The sequence below is a fragment of the Choloepus didactylus genome, chromosome X (assembly GCF_015220235.1).
Source record: "Choloepus didactylus isolate mChoDid1 chromosome X, mChoDid1.pri, whole genome shotgun sequence".
In the NCBI taxonomy this organism is placed as follows: Eukaryota; Metazoa; Chordata; class Mammalia; order Pilosa; family Megalonychidae; genus Choloepus; species Choloepus didactylus.
Window position 1 is genome coordinate 86,008,810 of NC_051334.1, and position 22,042 is coordinate 86,030,851.

General features: G+C 37.0%; 1 pseudogene; it reads left to right on the plus strand.

Annotated features, from left to right (window-relative positions):
* Window positions 1-208: 208 nt before the first annotated feature.
* Window positions 209-2,061, plus strand: LOC119523025 (annotated as a pseudogene).
* The last annotated feature ends 19,981 nt before the right edge of the window (window positions 2,062-22,042 follow it).

Here is a 22,042-nt window from a genome sequence, read left to right on the forward strand (position 1 = left end):
CACCACTCACCCCACCCTTTTTTTTTTTTTTGTCTAAGGAGGTAGTCTCAATTCTAGACCATGAATGAAGTAAGAAAGATGGTTGGAAAAGAAAGATCTGCTTTCAATTTGAATTGTTTCAGTCTTATGCTGAGTTCAACTACATTTCTAATAAAGTGATGTTGTCATGATACAGGTTGTATGGAAGTTAAAACCAGTTTCCTTCCAGCTTTCCAGCTGACATCCTAAGCAAAACCTGATCAGGCAAACATAGGTCTATTTATTAGATCACTTATTATGAATGTTAAACTAGCTTTGGTGCTGTCTTGTTCTTTTTGAAATTTGACTGTTTAAAATTTGACATCTTCAAAAGCTTCATAGAAGGCCTTACGGTTTAAGTCATTCTCCAGAAACCGTGGCTAGCTGTCTTTTTCAAAATGGTCTTCTCCACCTAGCATTATGTCCAAAATAATGCATGTAGGACATAATTGGATATATTTTCACATTTACCATCAAGTTTGACCATTGTGTGTGTGTGTGTGTGGCAGTCAACTTTTGGATGGTCATGGAAAACAAAGCCTATGGAATAAAAGCCTATGGAGAGGCTTCCTGTGGCTATGTAGCTGAGCTGGGCGGCTCGACGTCCTCCTTCACTGCCACCACCGCGTCCTAGTTCGGGGTTTCCGCTCGGGAGCGAGACTGTTCCCACGCCCGCCGCGCTCCCTTGACGGCAGAGCTTGCTTGCTTGCCTGTGGGAGCGTCCCGGCCGAGCAACTCTGAGGGGGGAGGGGAGGCCATTTTGTCCCGACCGACTCCCCGGAACTGGGCAGAGCGGCTGGGAGAGGCTGTGGAGCCGCGGTCGCCGCGCTCGGAGGCACTGGACGCCGCCACCGTCGGGGCTTCCTCGACGAAGCGGTTTGCAGATCGCCCGCACCTTCTCAAGTCCTCCTTTTCCCACGCTTCTCCGGTTTCCCGGCCTGAGAACGCCCGAGAGGAGTTGGCTGTACTGAGAGGGACCGATCCCCTGGGGCCGCCGGCGGCGAGAGCCTGAGCCGCTCCTCCCAATGGCGAAGAAGATGTGCGACCTGCTTTTCAAGCTGCTCCTGATCGGGGACTCCGGAGTGGGGAAGACCTGCGTCCTTTTTCGTTTTTCGGATGATGCCTTCAATTCCACCTTTATTTCCACCATAGGAATAGACTTTAAGATCAAAACAGTTGAATTACAAGGAAAGAAGATCAAACTACAGATATGGGATACGGCAGGCCAGAGCGATTTCACACCATCACAACCTCCTACTACAGAGGAGCTATGGGTATCATGCTAGTATATGACATCACTAATGGTAAAAGTTTTGAAAACATCAGCAAATGGCTTAGAAACATAGATGAGCATACCAATGAAGTTGTGGAAAGATTGTTCCTAGGAAACAAGTGTGATATGGACGATAAAACAGTTGTACCTAAAGGAAAAGGAGAACAGATTGCAAAGGAGCATGGTATTAGATTTTCTGAGACTAGTGCAAAAGCAAATATAAACATCGAGAAGGTGTTCCTCACATTAGCTGCAGATATCCTTCAAAAGACCCCCATAAAAGAACCCAACAGTGAAAATGTAGATATCACCAGTGGAGGAGGCGAGACAGGCTGGAAGAGCAAATGTTGCTGAGTATCCTCCTGTTCCAACTATTGCCATTCACCACCCGGTTTTCTCCTCTACCCTTAACAGATATTTTTATTCCTCATCTTAAATCTACCTGTTTTATTTGTTCTTTCATCTGTGACTGCTTGCTGACTTTATAGTTTCTTCAAACAAAAAATGTATAGAAAATCATGTCTGTGACTTCATTTTTAGATGTACTTGTTCAGCTCACCACTGCATTTCAGTTGTATTATAGTCCAGTTCTTCTTATTGACATTAAAACCTATAGCAATCATTTCAACTCTATTCTGCAAATTGTATAAGAATAAAAGTTAGAATTAACAACAACAAAAAAAGCCTATGGAGATTTTTCAATTTCACATTGATTTGCCTCCTAAGCAAAAAGAAAATGGGTTCAGTATGAATGGTATGATTTGTGGAAGGAGGGAGTACCTCTGATAGTACCTGGTAGACAGTAAATATTTATTGATGGGCTGAATTTGATTACTAATCCCAACTCTGTCTTCTATAACCTTGGACAGATTTCTCTAAGCTTCAGTTCCCTCCTATGTAAAAAAAAAAAAAAATAAAAGGGTGGTACTAATATTATCTCCCAGGTTTATTGTAACAATTAGGTGACAATGCATATGAAATAGGCAGCCAGGGCAGGACTCCTGGTAGGCACACACTGCATCGCGTGCTTCTCACAGACACCTCCCTACATTCTTCAGTAATGTTCTTTTCAAGCACCTTTTCTTTTCTTATTCCCTAAAAGTTTAGGAGCCTTATTCGAGAAAGAGTATGGATGTTTGTCAATTAAACTGGCAGTCTGATCCTTTGCAGCCCACACTTGGGAGATTTTGGCAAAAGTAGTGATATGTCTGCAGATGATGGTTTGAATTGTGACTTTGAAGTGTACTAGTGTTGCGTGCGACCCAAGTATTGTGATGCAAAAATGAGTAGTAATATGTATAAAGCATCTAGTTCATTGCCCAATGTGCATAGGCCCAAAACAAACGTTATTATTTTAAATTGAAGCATTTATTAGAACTGATAATTTGCATAATTAATTCATGTCTCTTGAGAGCCTACTCTGCTCACACCCCTCCAAGTGCAGCCAGGAGTGTAGGGAACGAACACTAGGCAAAGCACCATGGAGGTGACTGAATTTGGCCTTGCCTGCATCAGATTCACCAAAGTGGTTTTTCCTATTGTATTTGAGGTAAAGCAGATTAATGGGCTTGTTACTGCATCTGGCATGGCATTTTTCTGCTGCTGCCTTTCTAGAGAATGTCCACGAAGGAATGTCAGGAAGAGGTTCATGAGAGCTAAAGTAGACCAGGAACATTTTGCTTTCTAAAAACTTTTCATATTTTGCTGATCTTGTTCATTAGAAATAAGCACGTTCCTGTCCTTATGCAACATAAGACACTGGGAAGCCAAATATATCTAAACATTCTGCCCATTTAAAAATTTACTTGAATTGCTTAGACATTATATAAAATCAATTCCTATCCTGGCAAACTAAGCATTTCAAAGCTGGTACTAACTTTTTTGAGAATTCCTAATAAATAGAAAAGCCTAGGGGCTTTTTAATAGAAAAAAAAGTTTAATTTTGAAAATCTCAATAATGAATTTATCAGAATAACAGTAACATATTTAAAGGATTACCAAAATCATCAACATTTATTTTGGAAGTTGATTTTCTTTAGTAAGATATTAGCATCTAGAAGTAAATACCTGAAACTGTTGAACTGCATCCCAGTGTCCTTGATTCTTGAAGACGATCGTATAACTATGTAGCTTACATGGTGTGTCTGTGTGATTGTGAAAACCTTGTGGCTCACACTCCCTTTATCTAGTGTGTGGACAGATGAGTAGAAAAAAGGGGACAAAAACTAATGAATAGTTGGGGGGAGGAGAGTTATGAGGTGTCTTGGGTATTCTTTTTTACTTTTATTTTTATTTTTTGGAGAAATGAAAATGTTCAAAAATTGTGGTAATGAATGCACAATTATATGATGATACTGTGAACAACTGATTATACACTTTGGATGATTATATGGTATGTGACTATATCACAATAAAAATGCATTTAAAAAAAGAAAGTCAAGAAAAAATATATTTTTCGATTTAAAAACATCTGAAGATATAATCTTGAAATTACTGTAGTTATAGATTCGTATGCTTGTAATTTACATTTTTTATTGTCCTTATCTCATACTCAACTAAAATCTGTGTTCTCAGAGAAAGGTGTAGGGGGTTTTCTTTCTCATTTAGAGCATAGTGATTATTATTGTTGCAATTAAAAATTTATTAAGGTAGCATAGAAAATTATTGGTACACATTGTGTACCTGTGCCTAAGGAAGACTATTTTATTATTAACTTTCCATGAGCATCAACAACGTTCTTGGTCTACTGTGGATGAAGGTTCAGTTAAGACTATAAAATACCTTCTGAAGTCTGAATGAAGTGTCTGTGATTATCTCAGGAATCTTCATGTGTATATGGCATGGATTGGAAAATGATGGCTCATTGGCCAAATCTAGCTAACCCCTTGTTTTCGTATGCTTGCAAGCTAAGAATGGGCTTTACATTTTTAAATGGTTGAAAAAAATCAAAAGAAGGATAATATTTTATAATGCATGAAAATTACATGAAATTCAAATTTTTGTTCCAAAAAATAAAGGTTTATTGTAAAATAGACACACTCATTAGTTTATATATTGTTTATGACTGCTTTGCACTAAAACAGCAGAGTTAATACTTTTGACAGATACCGTATGTGGTATTCTCATCATCTCACACTGCTGCTTGGCACACAAAATCTAAGTGATGCAGTTCAGTTAGACAGTGCTTTGAGTGTCATGCATATACCATAAAATGCCATTACCACGGCATTTAATTTATTTTTATTACCAGTGCATACCTATCATGTCAAAAGAAAAAAAGAGAAAAATGTGCTTTTAAAAATATTTTATTGTCCTAACATATATGAAATTTCCCATTTTAACCACTGTCGTGTGTACAATTCAGTAATATTATTTACAATAACTACAATTTATTAACAGAACTTTTTCTTCACATCAAACAGATACTCTGTACCCATCAAGAAATAACTCCTTATTCCCACTCACTCAACCCCTAGTAACCTGTAAACTACTCTCTATGTGTATTTGTACATTCTAGGTATTTTGTATAAATAAAATCATGCAGTATTTGTCCTTTTGTGCCTGGGTTATTTCACTTAATATCAGTCTTCAAGGTTCATACTGTTGTAGCATTCTTTTTTATGGCTGAATAATATTCTGTTGCATGTATATACTACATTTTGTTTATCCATTGTTGGTTGATGGACACTTGGGTTGGTTCCATCTTTTGGCAATTGTGAATAATGCTGCTATGAACATAAGTGTGCAAATACCTGTTCACATCCCTGCTTTCAGTTCTTTGAGGCATATACCTAGAAATGGAATTGCCAGGTCATATGGTAATTCCGGGTTTAACTTTCTGAGAAACTGCCAAACTGTTTTACATCAGCAATGTACAAGTGTTCCTTTTTCTCCATATCCTCACCAACACTTGTTGCATTCTGTTACTTTAATAGTATCCATCCTTTTGGTTGTCAAATGGTATCTCATTGTGGTTTTGAGTTGTTTCCCTAATAGCTAATGATGTTGATGGTCATGTGCTTACTGACCATTTCTCTAACATCTTGGGAAAATGTCCATTCAAGTTCTTCGCCTATTTTTACTTGGGTATTTGTCTTTTTGTTGTTGAGTTGTAGAAGTTCTTTATAAATTCTGGATATTAAACTCCTGTTATATATGTATGATTACCAAATATTTTCTTCCATTCTGTGGGCTGTCTTTTTGCTTTCTTGAAATGTCCTTTGATGTGTAAAAGTTTTAAATTATGATGAAGTCCAGTTAATTATTTTTTTTGTTCCTGCTGTTGCTGTCATCTCTAAAAATCCATTGCCTAATACATGTACCTAAAGATTTTCCCCTATGTTTACTTCTAAAAGTTTTATGGTTTTGGCAATTATATTTACATCATTGATCCCATTTTGTGTGATTTTTTTGTATATGGTGAGAGGTTTGGGTCCATTTTCATTCTTTTGCATGTGGTTTTCCCAGCACTCACATTGAGTGGATTTGGCACCCTTGTCAAAATTCAATGGGCTAACTCTGGAGGACAGTATGGCGGTTCCTTAGAAAACTAGATATCGAGTATCCTATGATCCAGCAATTTCACTTCTGGGTATATACCCAGAAGATCTGAAAGCAGTGACACGGACAGATATTTGCACACTGATGTTCATAGCAGCATTATTCACAATTGCCAAGAGATGGAAACAATCCAGATGTCCTTCAACAGATGAGTGGATAAACAAAATGTAGTATATACACCCAATGGAATACTACATGGCAGTAAGAAGGAGCAAGGTTGTGAAACATGTGACAACATGGATGAACCGTGGAGACATTATGCTGAGTGAAATAAGCCAGACACAAAAAGAGAGATATTGTATGTTACCACTAATGTGAACTCTGTGAAAAATGTAAAATAAATGTTTTTTATTGTAGAATGTAGGGGACCTAGAGATAGACAGCGACTAGTGAAGGGGTAAGGATAATCTAATAAGAACAGATAAGATATGGAGAGTAATCTTAATGATATGGGAATGCTCAGGAATGACTATGGTTTGTTATTTTTCTTGTGGTATGGTAGGAACAAGTTGCAAGCAATGTAGTTATTTTAGGTTTTTTTTTTTCTTATTCCTTTGTGTTGTTTTGTTTGAATTTTTTTAATTTTTTGATAAATTATAAAAAAATTCAATGGGCTTTAGATGTGTGGGATGATTTCTGCACATTCAGTTCTGTTCCATTGGTTTATTTTTCTTTTCTGGTGCCAATACCACACTGTTTTGATTATTTTAGCTTTGTAATAAGTTTTTTTAATTCAGTTTTACTGAGACATGTTCACCAACCATAAAATCATCCACAATGTACAATCAGTTGTTCACAGTTCCATTATATAGTTGTGCATTCATCACCACAATCACTTTTCAAACATTTTTATTACCACAAAAAAAAAAGAATAAGAATAAAAGTTTAAGAAAAAAGGAAGAGCCAAACATCCCATAACCCCCATCCCTCCCTATTATTCATTAACTTTTTGTCCTCATTTTCTACTTATCTGTTCATACACTGGATAAAGGGAATGGGAGCCACAAGATTTTCAGAATCACAGGGTCACACTGTGTAAGCTACATAGATGTACAATCATCTTCAAGAATCAAGGCTACTGGGTTGCAATTCAACAGTTTCAGGTATTTCCTTCTAGTTATTCCAAAACACAAAAAAGTAAAAAGGGATATCTATTTAATGCATAAGAATGACCTCCAGAGTGACCTATCAACTCTAATTGAAATCACTCAGCCACTGAAGCTTTATTTTGTTTCCTTTCTCTTCCCCCTTTTGGTCCAAGAAGGCTTTCTCAATCCCATGATGCCAGGGCCAAATTCATCCCTGTGAGTCATGTCCCACATTGCCAGGGAGATTTACACCCCTAGGAGTCATGTCCCATGTAGTGGCAGAGGGCAGTGAGTTTACCTGCAGAGTTGGCTTAGAGAGGCCACATCTGAGCAACAAAAGAGGCCCTCTGCGGTGACCCTTAGGCACAATTATAAGTAGGGTTAACCTCTCCTTTGCAATAACAAGCTTCATAAGGGCCAGCCCCAAGATCGAGGTCTCAGCCTTCTAAATTGGTAGTCCCAATGCTTGTGAGAATATCAGTAATTCCCCAGGTGGGGAAGTTTAATATTTCCACATTTCCCCCCAGCCCCTTAAGGGGGCTTTGCAAATACATTTTTATTCTCTGCCCAGATTACTCTTGGATGTATCAGGGCTTCACACTAACCTGTCCAAACCAACTAGATTTTACTCCCTATTCAAATTTCGATGTAATTATGGTGTTTGAAAAACTGACCATAAAAGTTAATTATATAGTGTGCTACAAAAAATATAGATTTTGCACCTAATAAACATCTCTTCCTTTGGTCTCACACAGAAGTTGAACTTTTAAAACACTATCAATATCATGCTTTACCCTTTAGTCTGATTTACCCCAGTCTGAACCAAGTCCATTTTGTTCATATCTCTAATTGAAATCCGATCTTGTTTTCAGACTCTTTAACGTTTGTTGTATGGGAGAATGCTGACACTCATAGCTGCCTTACTCGGGATATGAATCCAACTTGTCACACAGATACTAAAGTTCCAGGGACCGACCAGGTTATACACAAACATCTCAGCATCTCATTATTTAGAAATAGCCATAACAATTCAGGAACAGATGTGACTGCTGTATAAGAGCTTACAATCTAGGAACCTTTACAACAAACCTTCGCCTTATAATCTATGCTCTTGGATTCAATTCTCAGAGTTTGCACATTATAGTTAGTCCATATTAGTGAGGCATTATAATGTTTGTCTGGTTTATTTAACTCAACATACTTTCTCAGTGTCCATTCACCTAGTTGCATATCTGAGAACTTGTAATATATTTTAAAATTGGGAAGAAACCTCCAACTTTGTTCTTCTTTTTCAAGATAGTTTTGGCTCTTCTGGGACCTTTGGCCTTCCATATGGATTTGACAATTTGCTTTTCCATTTTTGTGAAGAAGGCTGTTGGAACTTTGATTGGGATTATGTTGAATCTGTAAATCACTTTGGGTAGTGTGCTGGTTTGGATCTGTTATGTACCCCATAAAAGGCCATGTTCTTTTTTTTTATTGTGAAATATAACATATACAGAAAAGTGATGACTTTCAAATTGCAATTTAACAAGTAGATAGAGAGCAGATTTGAAAGAATATTATGGATTATAGTTTAACGGTTTCCTTATTGTGAAATATAACATATACACAGAAAGGTGACAACTTTCAAAGTATGATTTGACAAGTAGTTACAGAGCAAATTTCAAAGAATGTTATGGGTTACAGTTCCACAATTCCAGTTCTTACCTTATTGTGAAATATAAAATATATGCAGAAAGATGATAACTTTCAAAATTTAATTTAATAAGTAGCTATAGAGCAAATTTCAAAGAATGTTATATGTTACTGTTCCACCATGTCAGTCATTTTCTTCTAGCTATTCTAATACCATAGAAGCTTAAAAAAAATATAAAGATTCAGTGTTTGTAATCCTTTGTTAAATCCTATTTTGTCTTTTGCTACCCTTTCCTTCCGTTTGACCACTTTCTCAATCTTCAGGGATATCTAGCCAGTGACCACTATAATTTGTTCATATAGAAAAGAGGTCTTGACATTATGGGAAGGGGGATGCATCTGGTTGATGTCCTTGAAGAGGCTATTGCCTCTCGGTTTTTGGCAGTGGGAACACTCTGGAGGATTCAATTTTCTGAAAAATAAACTTAGTGAGTGAAACTTTTATAGAGTCTCACATAGGGACCTAGGTATTCTTTAGTAATTTTGGGGCTACTGTTGATTAGGGTTTGGCTTACTGGGGCCATTTTGAATACTTAGCAGAAGCTTGCCTAATAATAACCTCCAGGATGGCCTCTCGACTCTATTTGAAATCTCTCAGCCAATGAAACCTTATTCTGTTACCTTTCTTTACCCCCTTTTGGTCAAGAAGGCATTTTCAATCCCTCAATGCCCAGGCCAGGCTCATTCCTGGAATTGTGTCCCACATGGCCAGGGAGACTCACTCCCCTTGGAATCATGTCCCATGTAGTGGGGAGGGTAATGAATTTATTTGCAGAATTGGGCTTAGAGAGAGAAAGGCCACATCTGAGCAACAACAAAAGAGGTTCTCTGGTGGTGAATCTTAGGCAAAATTATAGGTAGGCTTAGCTTCCCCTTTATATCCATAAGTTTCACAGGAGCAAGCCTCAAGAATGAGGGCTTTACATATTAAGTAGGGGTTCCTAATTTCACATAGCATACATTCTATCCTATATAAACAATCAGTGTCTCACATTATGTTCACTTAGTTGTACAATCATTATCATTCTCAATTTCAAACAATTATCATAACCCAAAAGACCCTAAAGCTCTTATTGGCCCCTAATTATTTATCCCTAGTATTAGTGTGGTACTGGTATGGTATTCCTATTAATATAGTCTATAATATGCAAAAGGTGGTTTTCCCCATATGCTACTCTGTTATTAGCTCTTTGTACGAGTGTCATACCTTAACAGTTGATCTGCACTTATTCATATCTGTAGTGCTAATCTGCTAATCTGTGGGATAGCATGCCTTAAACAACCACTTTCAATCATGTTTGTCTTCAGTGAGACACTGCTACTTATAATCTCATTAACACACTATCATCACCCCTGTCCATTTCCATACCTTTAAGTTAACCCTCATTAACATGTCTGTACATGTTAGATAATCATTCCCACTTCACTAGTTTCTGTCTATCTCCAGATCCCCTATATTCCACATTATCAGATGCCGATTTTACATTGTTCAGGGGGTTCATATTGGTGATAATTTACAAGATCTCTGCTTTTGTGTCTGACTTATTTCACTCAGCATTATATTTTCAAGTTTCATCCATGTTGTCGTATGTTTCAGGACCTTGTTCCTTCTTACTGCTGCATAGTATATTCCATTGTATGTATATTCCACATTTTGTTTATTCATTCATCTGTTGAAAGAAACTTGGATTGTTTCCATTGCTTGGCAATTGAGAACAATGCCACTATGAACATTGGTGTGTAAATGTCTATTCGTGTCACTGCGTTCAGATCCTCTGGGTATATACTGAGAAGTTGAATTGTTGGATGGTACAGTAACTTGATATTTAGTTTTCTGAGGAACCACCAAACTGTATTCCATAGCAGCTGTACCATTATACACTCCTAACTGCAATGAATAAGAGTTCCAATTTCTCCACATCATCTCCAGCATTTGTAGTTTCCTGTTTGTTTAATGGCAGCCATTCTTATTGGTGTGAGATGATATTTCACTGTTGTTTTAATTTGCATTTCCTTAATAGCTAGTGAAGTTGAACATTTTTTATGTGTTTTTTTTTGCCATTTGTGTTTCTTCTTCAGAAAAATATCTTTTCATATCTTTTACTCATTTTATAATTGTAGGATTTCTTTATATGTGCAGGATATCAGTCTCTTATCAGATATACGGTTGCCATATATTTTCTCCCATTGTGTTGTCTGCCTCATCACCTATGAGAAATTTCTTTGAGGTACAGAAGCTTTAGATTGAGAGGAGTCCTCATTTATCTATATCTTCTTTCATTGCTTGTGCTTTGTATGTAAGGTCTAAGAATCTGTCTCCTATTACTAATGTTTGAAGATGTTTCCCTACGTTATGTTCTAGGACTTTTATGGTACTATCTCTTATATTGTGGTCTTTCATCCACATTGTTTTAATTTTTGTATAGGGTGTGAGGTAGGGGTCCTCTTTCATTCTTTTGGATATGGATATCCAGTTCTCCTAGCCCCATTTTTTGAAGGGACTGTTCTGTCCCAGTTCAGCTCTTCTATCTTTCTCCAGTTCTACATAACTACTAATCTATTTCTCTCTCTGTAGATTTATTTATATTTACATTTTATGTAAATGGAATTATACAATATATGGTACTTTCTGTCTGGTTTCTTTTACTTAGCATAAAATTTTTTTTTAAATAATTATTTTTTTAATTAGAGAAGTTGTAAGTTTACCAAAAAGTTATGTAAAATATGCAATGTTTCCATATACCCTCTGTGTTTGTTTGGTGCTGTTATGGTCCTCAGAAAAGTCCGTGTTCTTTTAACCTATTCCTGAAGGTGCAGACCTGTTATAGGTGAGACCTTTTGGTTAGGCTATTTCAACTGAGATGTGACCCACCCCTTTCAAGGTGGGTCTTTTTTTTAATTCATTGTTATTGAGATGTATTCACATACCATGCAGTCATACAAAGCATACATTCAGTTGTTCACAGTACCATTATATAGTTGTGCATTCATCACCAAAATTAATTTTTGAACATTTTCATTACCACACACACAAAAATAATAAGAATAAATATTAAAGTGAGAAAGAACAATTAAATAAAAAAGAACACTGGTTGCCTTTTTTTTTTGCCCCCATTTTTCTACTCATTCATTCGTACACTGGCCAAAGGGGAATGTGGTCCATATGGCTTTCCAATCACATTGTCACCCCTCATAAGCTACATTTTTATACAGTCGTCTTTGAGATTCATGGGTTCTGAGCTGTAGTTTGATAGTTTCAGGTATTTACTGCTAGCTATTCCAATTCATTAGAACCTAAAAAGGGTTGTCTATATTGTGCATAAGAGTGCCCACCAGATTGACCTCTCTGCTCCTTTTGGAATCTCTCTGCCACTGAAGCTTATTTCATTTCCTTTTACATCCCCCCTTTTGGTCAAGAAGATGTTCTCCATCCCACGATGCCGGGTGTAGATTCCTCCCCAGGAGTCATATTCTATGTTGCCAGGGATATTTACTCCCCTGGGTGTCAGATCCCACGTAGTGAGGAGCGCAGTGATTTCACCTGCCAAGTTGGCTTAGCTAGAGAGAGAGGGCCGCATCTGAGCAACAAAGAGGCATTCAGGAGGAGGCTCTTAGGCACAATTATAGGCAGGCCTAGCCTCTCCTTTGCAGCCACAGTTCAAGGTGGGTCTTAATCCTTTTACTGTAGTCCTTTATGAGAAGATAAAAGTCAGAAAATGCCAGAGAGCTCAGAGAAGCCCCAGAGAAGCTGAGAGACAAGAACACATCCCAGAGGCTGCTAAAGCCACTGAAGCCACTAGCTGAAAGCACTGAAACCTGGGAAAGAAGGAGCAGCTGACCCCAGCCATGTGCCTTCCCATGTGACAGAGGTGTCCCAGATGCCAGCAGCTTGTCTTCAGAGAAGGTATACTCCTGTTGATGCCTTAATTTGGAGAATTTCATGACCTTAGAATTGCAACTTGTAAGCTAATAATTTTCCATTGTTAAAAGCCAGTCCATTTCTGATATATTGCATTTTGGCAGCTTTAGCAAACCAAACCATCCCCCTATTGTTGACACTTTGCATTAGTGTGGTACCTTTGTTACAAATGATAGAGAATATTAAAATAGTACTATTAATTAAAGTCTATAGTTTATATTAGATGTATTTTTTCCCCATATACCACCCCTAAAATTAACACCTTGTATTAGTTTTGTACATTTGTTACAATTAATGAAAGAGCATACTTGTAACATTAACCCCAGTCCACTGTCCACAGTAGGGTTCACTGTGTTATACAGTCTCATATTATATCTTCTGACTTCATTCTTGTAACAACACGACCTCAAACTTCTCCTTTCAACCACATTTACACACAATCTATGCTTTTAATTACACTCACAATAATGTGCTACTATCACCACCATCCATTTAAAAATCTTTGCAATCAACTTAATTAGAAATTCTGTACAAATTAAGCATCAGCTCCCCATTGTCTACACAAAATCTATCCCTTGGTAGCCTATAGTATAGATTATAACTCTTATGAGTTTGCTTATTATACATAGTTCATATCAGTGAGATAATGCAATATTTATCCTTTTGAGTCTGGCTTATTTCACTCAGCATAATGTCTTAAAGTTTCATCCATGTTGTTGCATGCATCAGATTTGTACCTTTTTATAGCTGAATAATATTACATCGCATTTATATACTACATTTTGTTTATCCATTCATCAGTTGATGTACACTTGGGTTGTGTCCATGTTTTAGCAATTGTGAATAATGCTGCTATGAACTTCTGTGTGCAAATAACTGAGTTCCTGCTTTCAGTTCTTTGGAGTATATAACTGGTACTGGAATTGCCAAATCACATTATAGTTCTATCCTTAGCTTTCTGAGGAACCACCAAACTGCTTCCACAGCAGCTGCATCATTTTACATTGCCACCTGCAATACATGAGTATTCCTATTTCTCCACATTACTCCAACAGTTGTAGTCTTCTGTTTTTTTTAAATAGTGGCCATTCTAGTAGGTATGATTTCATATCACATTGTGGTTTTAATTTGCATTTCCCTAATAGCAAGTGATATTGAGTGTCTTTTCATGTGCTTTTTAACCATTTGTATTTCTTCTTTAGACTAATGTCTATTTAAGTCTTGACCACTTTTAAATTGGGCTGTTTGTCTTTTTATTGTTGAATTGTAGGATTTCTTTATATATTCTGGATATTAAACTCTTATTTGATATGTGGTTTCCAAATATTTCTCCCATTGGGTATGTTTTCTTTTCACTTTTTTTACAAAGCCCTATGATACACAGAAGATTTTAATTTTGGGGAGATCCCAATTATCTATTCTTTTTTTTGTTTCTTGTGCTTTGGGTATAAAGTCTAACAAACCATTGCCTACCACAAGATCTTGAAGATGCTTCATACATTTTCTTCTTGAAGTTTTTTTACTGTGAACTTTAACATGTATACATAACACTGATAACTTTAAAGTATGATTTCAAAAGTAGTTAGAGAGCAAACTTCAAAGAATATCATGGGTTACTGTTCCCCAAATTCAGCCATTTCTATTACTGTAAAATATAACATACATACAGAAAGGTGTCAACTCTTGATGTACAGCTCAACAAGCAGTTTATAGGTAATTTCAAAAATTGCTATGGATTACAGTTCCACAGTCTCAGTCTCTTCCTTGTTATGCAATAGAAGGAATGTACAGAAAGGTGAAGATCTTCAAGGCACAATTCAATGAGCAGCTATAGAACAAATACCAAAGGATGCTATAGGCTACAGTTCCACCATGTCATTTACCTCCTTCCAGCCATTCCAACACCCTAGCATCCAAAATATGTATATAATTATATGAAATTTCAGATTTCATAGTCCTTTGTTAAATCTTATGTTGTTTGTTGCTATCCCTTCCTCTCATGTAATCTCTTTCTCCATCATCAGGGGTGTCTAGGCAGTGAGCACCCTAACTTGTTCCTATTGAAAGGGGGTGTCGACAGCATGGGGAAGGGGGGCTTCATCTGATTGTTGATCTTAAAGAGTTTGTTGCCTCTGGGTTTTAGGACTTGTCTGATATAGGAATGCTCTGGTGGATTTAAGTTTCTGAAAGATAAAACTTAGTGAGTGAATCTTTTATAGAATCTCAGGTAGGGTCTTAGGTATTTGGGGGCTACTGTTGGTAAGGGCATGGCATACTGAGGCCATTTGGGATGTCTAGCTGGAGCTTGCATAAGAGAAACTTCCAGGATAGCCTGTCTCATCTATTTGGGATCTCTCAGCCACTGTGACCTCAGCTTGTTACCTTTCCTTTTCCCCATTTTTGGTCAAGTAGGTATTTTCAGTCCCTCACTCCCAGGGCCAGTCTCATTCCTGGGAATCATGTCTCACGTGACCAGGAAGATTCATTCCCCTGGGAGTCATGTCCCTTGTTGGGAGGAGGATAATGAAGTTATTTGCCGAGTTGGGCTTAGAGAAAGGACACATCTGAGCAACAAAAAAGGTTCCCTGGAGGTGCCTCTTAGGCATAAGTATAGGAGGGCTCAGCCTCCTATTTGCAACCCTAAATTTCACAAGAGCAAGCCTAAAGTCGAGGGCTTGATTTATTAAGTAGTGGGTTCCTAACTTCACTTAATATATATTCTATCCCAAGATAAAAAGCCAGTTTCTTACATTATCTTCACTTAGTTGTACAGTCATCACTCTCAATTTTAAACAATTATAACATAATACATGCCAGAGCTCTTATCAGCTGCTAATTATCCATCCCTAGTATTACTGTAGAGTTGGTAAGATATTCCAATTAAATATAGTCTTTAATATTTAATGGGTAGTTTTTTCATACCACTCTGTTGTTAACAGTCTGCATCAGTATCATACCTCATAAATATATCATGCAAACACTTGTTTAGGTTTGTGGTGCTACTGTGTGGGTTACATGCCTTTAAACAACCATTTACAAACATGTTTGCCTTCAATACATCACTGATACTTATAATCCCATTAACGAACCATAGTAACAACTGACCATTCCCATACCATTAAGATCACCCTCATCATATCTGTACATATTAGATTATTGTTCCCCCTTCACTAGCTGCTATCGCTAGGCTCCCTATATTCTTTTTTTTTCAAGTCTTAATAAATTTTATTTTTTAATTTATTGTTATTGAGGTATAGTCACATACCATGCAGTCATACAAAGCATACATTGAATTGTTCACAGTACCATTATATAGTTGTGCGTTCATCACCAAAATTAATTTTTGAACAACAAAAAATAAGAATAAAAATTAAAGTGAGAAAGAACAATTAAAGTAAAAAAGAACACTGGGTGCTTTTTTTTTGCCCCCATTTTTCTACTCATTCATCCATACGCTGGACAAAGGGGAATGTGGTCCATATGGCTTTCCCAGTCACATTGTCACCCCTCATAAGCTACATTTTTATACAGTCGTCTTCAAGATTCATGGGTTCTGAGCTGTAGTTTGATAGTTTCAGGTATTTACTGCTAGCTATTCCAATTCATTAGAACCTAAAAAGGGTTGTCTATATTGTGCATAAGAGTGCCCACCAGATTGAGCTCTCTGCTCCTTTTGGAATCTGCCACTGAAGCTTATTTCATTTCCTTTCACATCCCCCTTTTGGTCAAGAAGATATTCTCCATCCCATGATGCTGGGTCTAGATTCCTCCCCAGGAGTCCTATTCCTTGTTGCCAGGGAGATTCACTCCCCTGGGTGTCAGATCCCACTTAAGGGGGAGCGCAGTGATTTCACCTGCCAAGTTGGCTTAGCTCGAGAGAGAGGTAGGCCCCATATATTCTACATCATAAGACACTTACTTTACATTTTTCACAGAGATCACATTAGTGGTAATACAATATCTCCCCTTTTGTGTCTGGCTTATTTCACTCAGCATTATACCTTCAAGGTTCATCCATGTTATCATATGTTTTATGACCTCATTTCCTTCTGCCACATAGTATTCCATCATGTGTATATACCACATTTTGTTCATCCACTTATTTGTTGACGGACATTTGAATTGTTTCCATCTCTTGGAAATTGTGAACAATGCCACTACCAACATCAGTGTGCAAATAAATCTGGTCGTATCACTGCTTTCAGATCTGGGTATATACTGAGAAGTGAAATTGCTGGATCATAGGGTAACTCGATATCTAGTTTTCGGAGGAAACGCCAAACTGTCTTCCAGGGTGGCTGTAACATTATACAGTCCCACCAGCAATGAATAAGGGTTCTAATTTCTCCACATCCTCTCCAGCATTGTAGTTTCCTGTTTGTTTAATGGCAGCCGTTCTCATTGGCATGAGATGATATCTCATTGTGGCCTTGATTTGCATCTCCCTAATAGCTAGTAAAGATGATCATTTTTTCATGTGTTTTTAGCCATTTGTATTTCCTCTTTGGATGATCTTTTCATATCTTTTGGCATTTTATAATTGGTTTGTTTGTACTATTGTTGTTGAGTTGTAGGACCTTTTTATAGATGCGAGATATCCATTTTTTATGTGATACATGGTTTCCAAATATTTTCTCTCATTGAATTGGCTGCCTCTTTACCTTTTTGACAAATACATTTGAGGTACAGAAGCTTTTTCTTAAAGTCAGTTTTATTGAGATATATTCACATACCATACAGTCATCCATGGTGTACAATCAGCTGTTCACAGTACCATCATGTAGTTATGCATTCATCACCACAATCTATTTCTGAACATTTTCCTTATACCAGAAAGAATCAGAATAAGTATGAAAAATAAAAGTAAAAAAAGAACACCCAAATCATCCCCCCATCCCACCCTATTTTTCATTTTGTTTTTATCCCCATTTTTCTACTCATCCATCTATACAGTGGATAAAGGGAGTGCGATCCACAAGGTTTTCACAATCACACTGTCACCCCTTGTAATCTATATTGTTATATAATCGTCTTCAAGAGTCAGAGCTACTGGGTTGGAGTTTGATAGTTTCAGGTATTTACTTCTAGCTATTCCAATGCATTAAAACCTAAAAAGTGTTATCTATATAGTGCATAAGAATGTCCACCAGAGTGACCTCTCAACTCCATTTGAAATCTCTCAGCCACTGAAGCTTTATTTCGTTTCATTTTGCATCCCGCTTTTGGTCAAGAAGATGTTCTCAATCCCATGATGCCAGTTCCAGATTCATCCCCAGGGGTTATATCCTGCATTGCCAGGGAGATTCACACCCCTGAGAGTCCAGTCCCACGTAGGGGGGAGGGCAGTGAGATCACCTGCCAAGGTGGCTTAGTTAGAGAGAGAGGGCCACATCTGAGCAACAAACAGACACTCAGGGGAGACGCTTAGGCATAATCATAAGCAGGTATAGCCTCTCCTTTAGAGTAACAAGCTTCCTAGGGGCACGCCCCAAGACAGAGGGCTCAGCATGTCAAGCAGTCAGTCCCCATTGTTTGTGAGAACATCAGCAACAATCCAGGTGAGGAAGTCCAACACCTCCGCATCCTCCCCCAGCTCCTCAGGGTGGCCCAGAATATATATTTTTATTTTCTGCCCAAATTACTTTGGGATGTGTTGCTATTTCACTCTAACCTAGACAGACCTACCATATCTCACTTCCTATTCAAAGTTCCATGTAATTGTGGTGTTTGAACAAACTGACTGTAGAAGTTAGATTGTTTAGAAAATATAGATCCTACACCAAATAAACATTTCTTCCCTTGGTCTCACATGGAAGTTGAAGTTTTAACACAGTTTCAACCTTTACCCTTTGGCCCAATTTGCCCTAGTCTTAACTAGATCTGCTTCATTCATATCTCTAATTGAAGTCTGGGCTCTTTTTCAGCTTTTTTTCTTTTTTAACAGTTGCTATATGCGTTAATACTGACATTCATATCTTCCGAGCTCTAGCTGTGAGTTTCAGGTGTCACACAGATACCCAGTGTTCCAGAGACCAATAAGGTTACACACCAAGTGATTGACATCTCAGAGTTTGGAGATAGCCATTACAATTCAGGAATAGATTTGACTACTGTAAGTGCTTATAATCTAGGGACCATTACAATAACCGTTTCCCTGTTAGGCAGTGCTCTAAGATTCAATTCTGAGTTTACACATTGTAGTTAGTCCATATTGGTGAGGCAGTATAGTGTTTGCCTTTGTTTCTGGCATACTTCACTCAAAATGCTGTCTACAGGATCCATTCACCTCCTTGTGTGTCTCACAACTTCACTCCTTGTAGTTACTCAATATTCCTTTGCATTCCTACACTACAGTTCACCATTCTTGAGGTACAGAAGCTTTTAATTTTTGGGAGTTCCCAATTAACTATTTTTTCTTTCATTGCTTTTGCTTTGAGTGTAAGGTCTAAGAATCAACGTCCTATTACTAAGTCTTGAAGTTGTTTCCCTACATTATCTTCTAGGAGTTTTATGTTACTGTATCTTATATTGAGTTCTTTGATGTACTTTGAGTTAATTTTTCTATAGGTTGTGAGGTAGGGGTCTTCTTTCATTCTTCTAGATATTGATATCCAGCCCCATTTGTTGAAAAGACTGTTCTGTCCCAGTTCAGTGGATTTGGGGGCCTTATAAAAAATTAGTCGACCATAGAGCTGGGGTCTATTTCTGTATTCTCAATTTGATTCTGTTGATCAATATGTCTATCTTTGTGCAAATACCATGCCATTTTGTCTACTGTGGGTTTATAGGAAGCTTCAAAATCAGGAATTGTAAGTCTTCCCACTTCGTTTTTCTTTTTTAGATGTTTTTAGCAATTCAAGGCATTTTCCCTTCCTAATAAGTTTGATAACTGCTTTTTCCAAGTCTGCAAAATAGATTGTAACTTTGATTAGAATTGCATTGAATCTGTAGGTCAATTTGCGTAGGATTGACATCTTAATGATGTTTACCCTTCCTTTCCATGTACACGGAATATCTTTCCATCTTTTGTAGGTCCCCTTTTATTTCTTTTAGTTAAGTTATATGATTTTCTGTGTAGAGGTCTTTTACATCCTTGGTTAAATTTATTCTTAGGTACTTGATTTTTTAGTTGCTATTGAGAATGGAATCTTTTGAGTGTTGCTTCAGTTAGGTCATTTCTAGTGTATAGGAAAATTACTGACTTATGTGCATTAATCTTGTATCCCGCCACTTTTTTGGATTTGTTTATTCAGCCAAGTAGCTGTGTCATTGATTTCTCAGGGATTTCCAAATATAAGATCATATCATCTGAAAATAATGACAGTTTTACTTCTTCCTTTCCTATTTTGATGCCTTTTATTCTCTTCTCTTGCCAGATTTGTATGCTAAAACTTCTAGCACAATGTTGAATAATGGCCATGAGAATGGGCATCTTTGTCTCATTCCTGTTCTCAGAGGGAAAGCTTTCAATCTCTCAGGATTGAGTGCTATGCTGGCTGTGGGTTTTTTCTTATAGTCCCTTTATCATATTGAGGAAGTTTCCTTCAGTTCCTACATTTTGAAATGTTTTTCTCAAAAAAGGGTGCTGAATTTTGTCGAATGCTTTTTCTGCATCTATTAAGGTGATCACTTGATTTTTCCCTTTTGATTTTCATGCGTTGTATTACATTGAGTTTCTTATGTTTAACCACCCTTGCATGCCTGGAATGAACCCCATTTGGTCATCATGTAGATTTTTTTAATGTGTCTTTGGATTTGATTTGCAAGTATTTTATTGAGAATTTTTGCATGTATATTCATTAGGGAGATTGTCCTGTAGTTTTCTTTTTTTGTAGCATCTTTTATCTGGTTTTGGTATTGGAGGGATGTTGTCTTCATAAAATGAGTTAGGTGGTGTTCCATTTTCTTCAATTTTTGAAAGAGTTTAAGTAGGATTGGTTTCAGTTCTTTTTGGAAATTTGGTAGTGTTCCCCTGTGAAGCCATCTGTCCTTGGGCTTTTATTTGTAGGAAGCTTTTGATGACTGATTGGGTCTCTTTTCTAGTGATTGATTTTTTGAGGTCTTCTATTTCTTCTCTGGTCAGTCTAGGTTGTTCATGTGTTTCTAGGAAATTATCCATTTCCTTTGAATTGTCTAGTTTGTTGGTGTAAAGTTGTTCATAGTATCCTCTTAGGATTTTTTAAATTTCTTCAAGATCTGCAGTAATTCCCCCCTCTCATTTATTATTTTATTTGGTTCTTCTCTCTTTTTGACTTTGTCAGTCTAGCTAAGGGTTTGCCAGTCTTGTTGATCTTCTCGAAGGACCAACTTTTGTTTATACTCTCTATTGTTTTTTGTTCTCCATATCATTTATTTCTGCTTTAATCCTTGTTATTTCTTTTCTTCTCTGGTTTAGGATTAGTTTGCTGATCATTTTCTAGGTTCTTCGGTAGTTCCATTAGTTCTTTGATTTTATCTAACTGTTTCTTTTTAATGTATGCATTAAGAGCTATAAATTTCCCCCTCAGTACTGCTATCGTTTCATACCATAAGTTTTGATATGTTTTCTCATTTTCATTTGTCTCCAGGTAGTTAGGAATTTCTATTGCAATATCTTCTTTGATCCACTGATTGTTTAGGATTGTGTTGTTTAACCTCCAGATATTTGAGAATGTTCTAGATATTTGATGGTTATTGACATCTAGTTGCATTCCATTTTGATCAGAGAATGTGCTTTGAATAATTTCAGTGTTTTTAAATTTATTGAGGCTTGTTTTATGCCCCAGCATACGATATATCCTGAAGAATGTTACATGAGCACTAGAGAAAAATGTATATCCTGGTAATTTGGAATGTAATGCTCTATATATATCTGTTAAGGCTAATTCATTCATCACATTGTTTAGGTTCTCAGTTTCCTTATTGGTCCTCTGTCTGGTTGATCTATCTATAGGAGAGAGTGGTGTATAGATGCCTCCCACAATTATTGTGGAAACATCTATTGCTTCCTTCAGTTTTGGCAATGTTTTTCTCATGTACTTTGGAGCACCTTGATTGGGTGCATAAACATTTATGATTGTTATTTCTTCTTGGTAAATTGTCCCTTTTATTAGTATATAGTGTCCTTCTTTGTCTCTTACGACATCCTTGCATTTGAAGTCTATTTTATCTGAAATCAGTATTGCTACCCCTGCTTTCTTTTTTTTTTTTTTTTGAACACAAATATTCCCAGCAGCTTCATTCACAATAGACCAGACCTGGAAACAACCCAAATGTCCACCAACAGGTGAACAGATAAACTATAGTGTGTCTAGACAATGGAATATAAAGAAAATAAAAAGCAATAAAAAGGAATACTAATAAAAAGGAAAGAAAGAGTGAGACACGCGGCAAAATGATTTCAAAACAGTTAAACCAGGTAAAAGCCATGTAAAAAGAGTACATACTGTATGCTTCCATCTATATAAAATTCTAGAAAATGTAAACCAATCTATGGCCCCAGAAAGC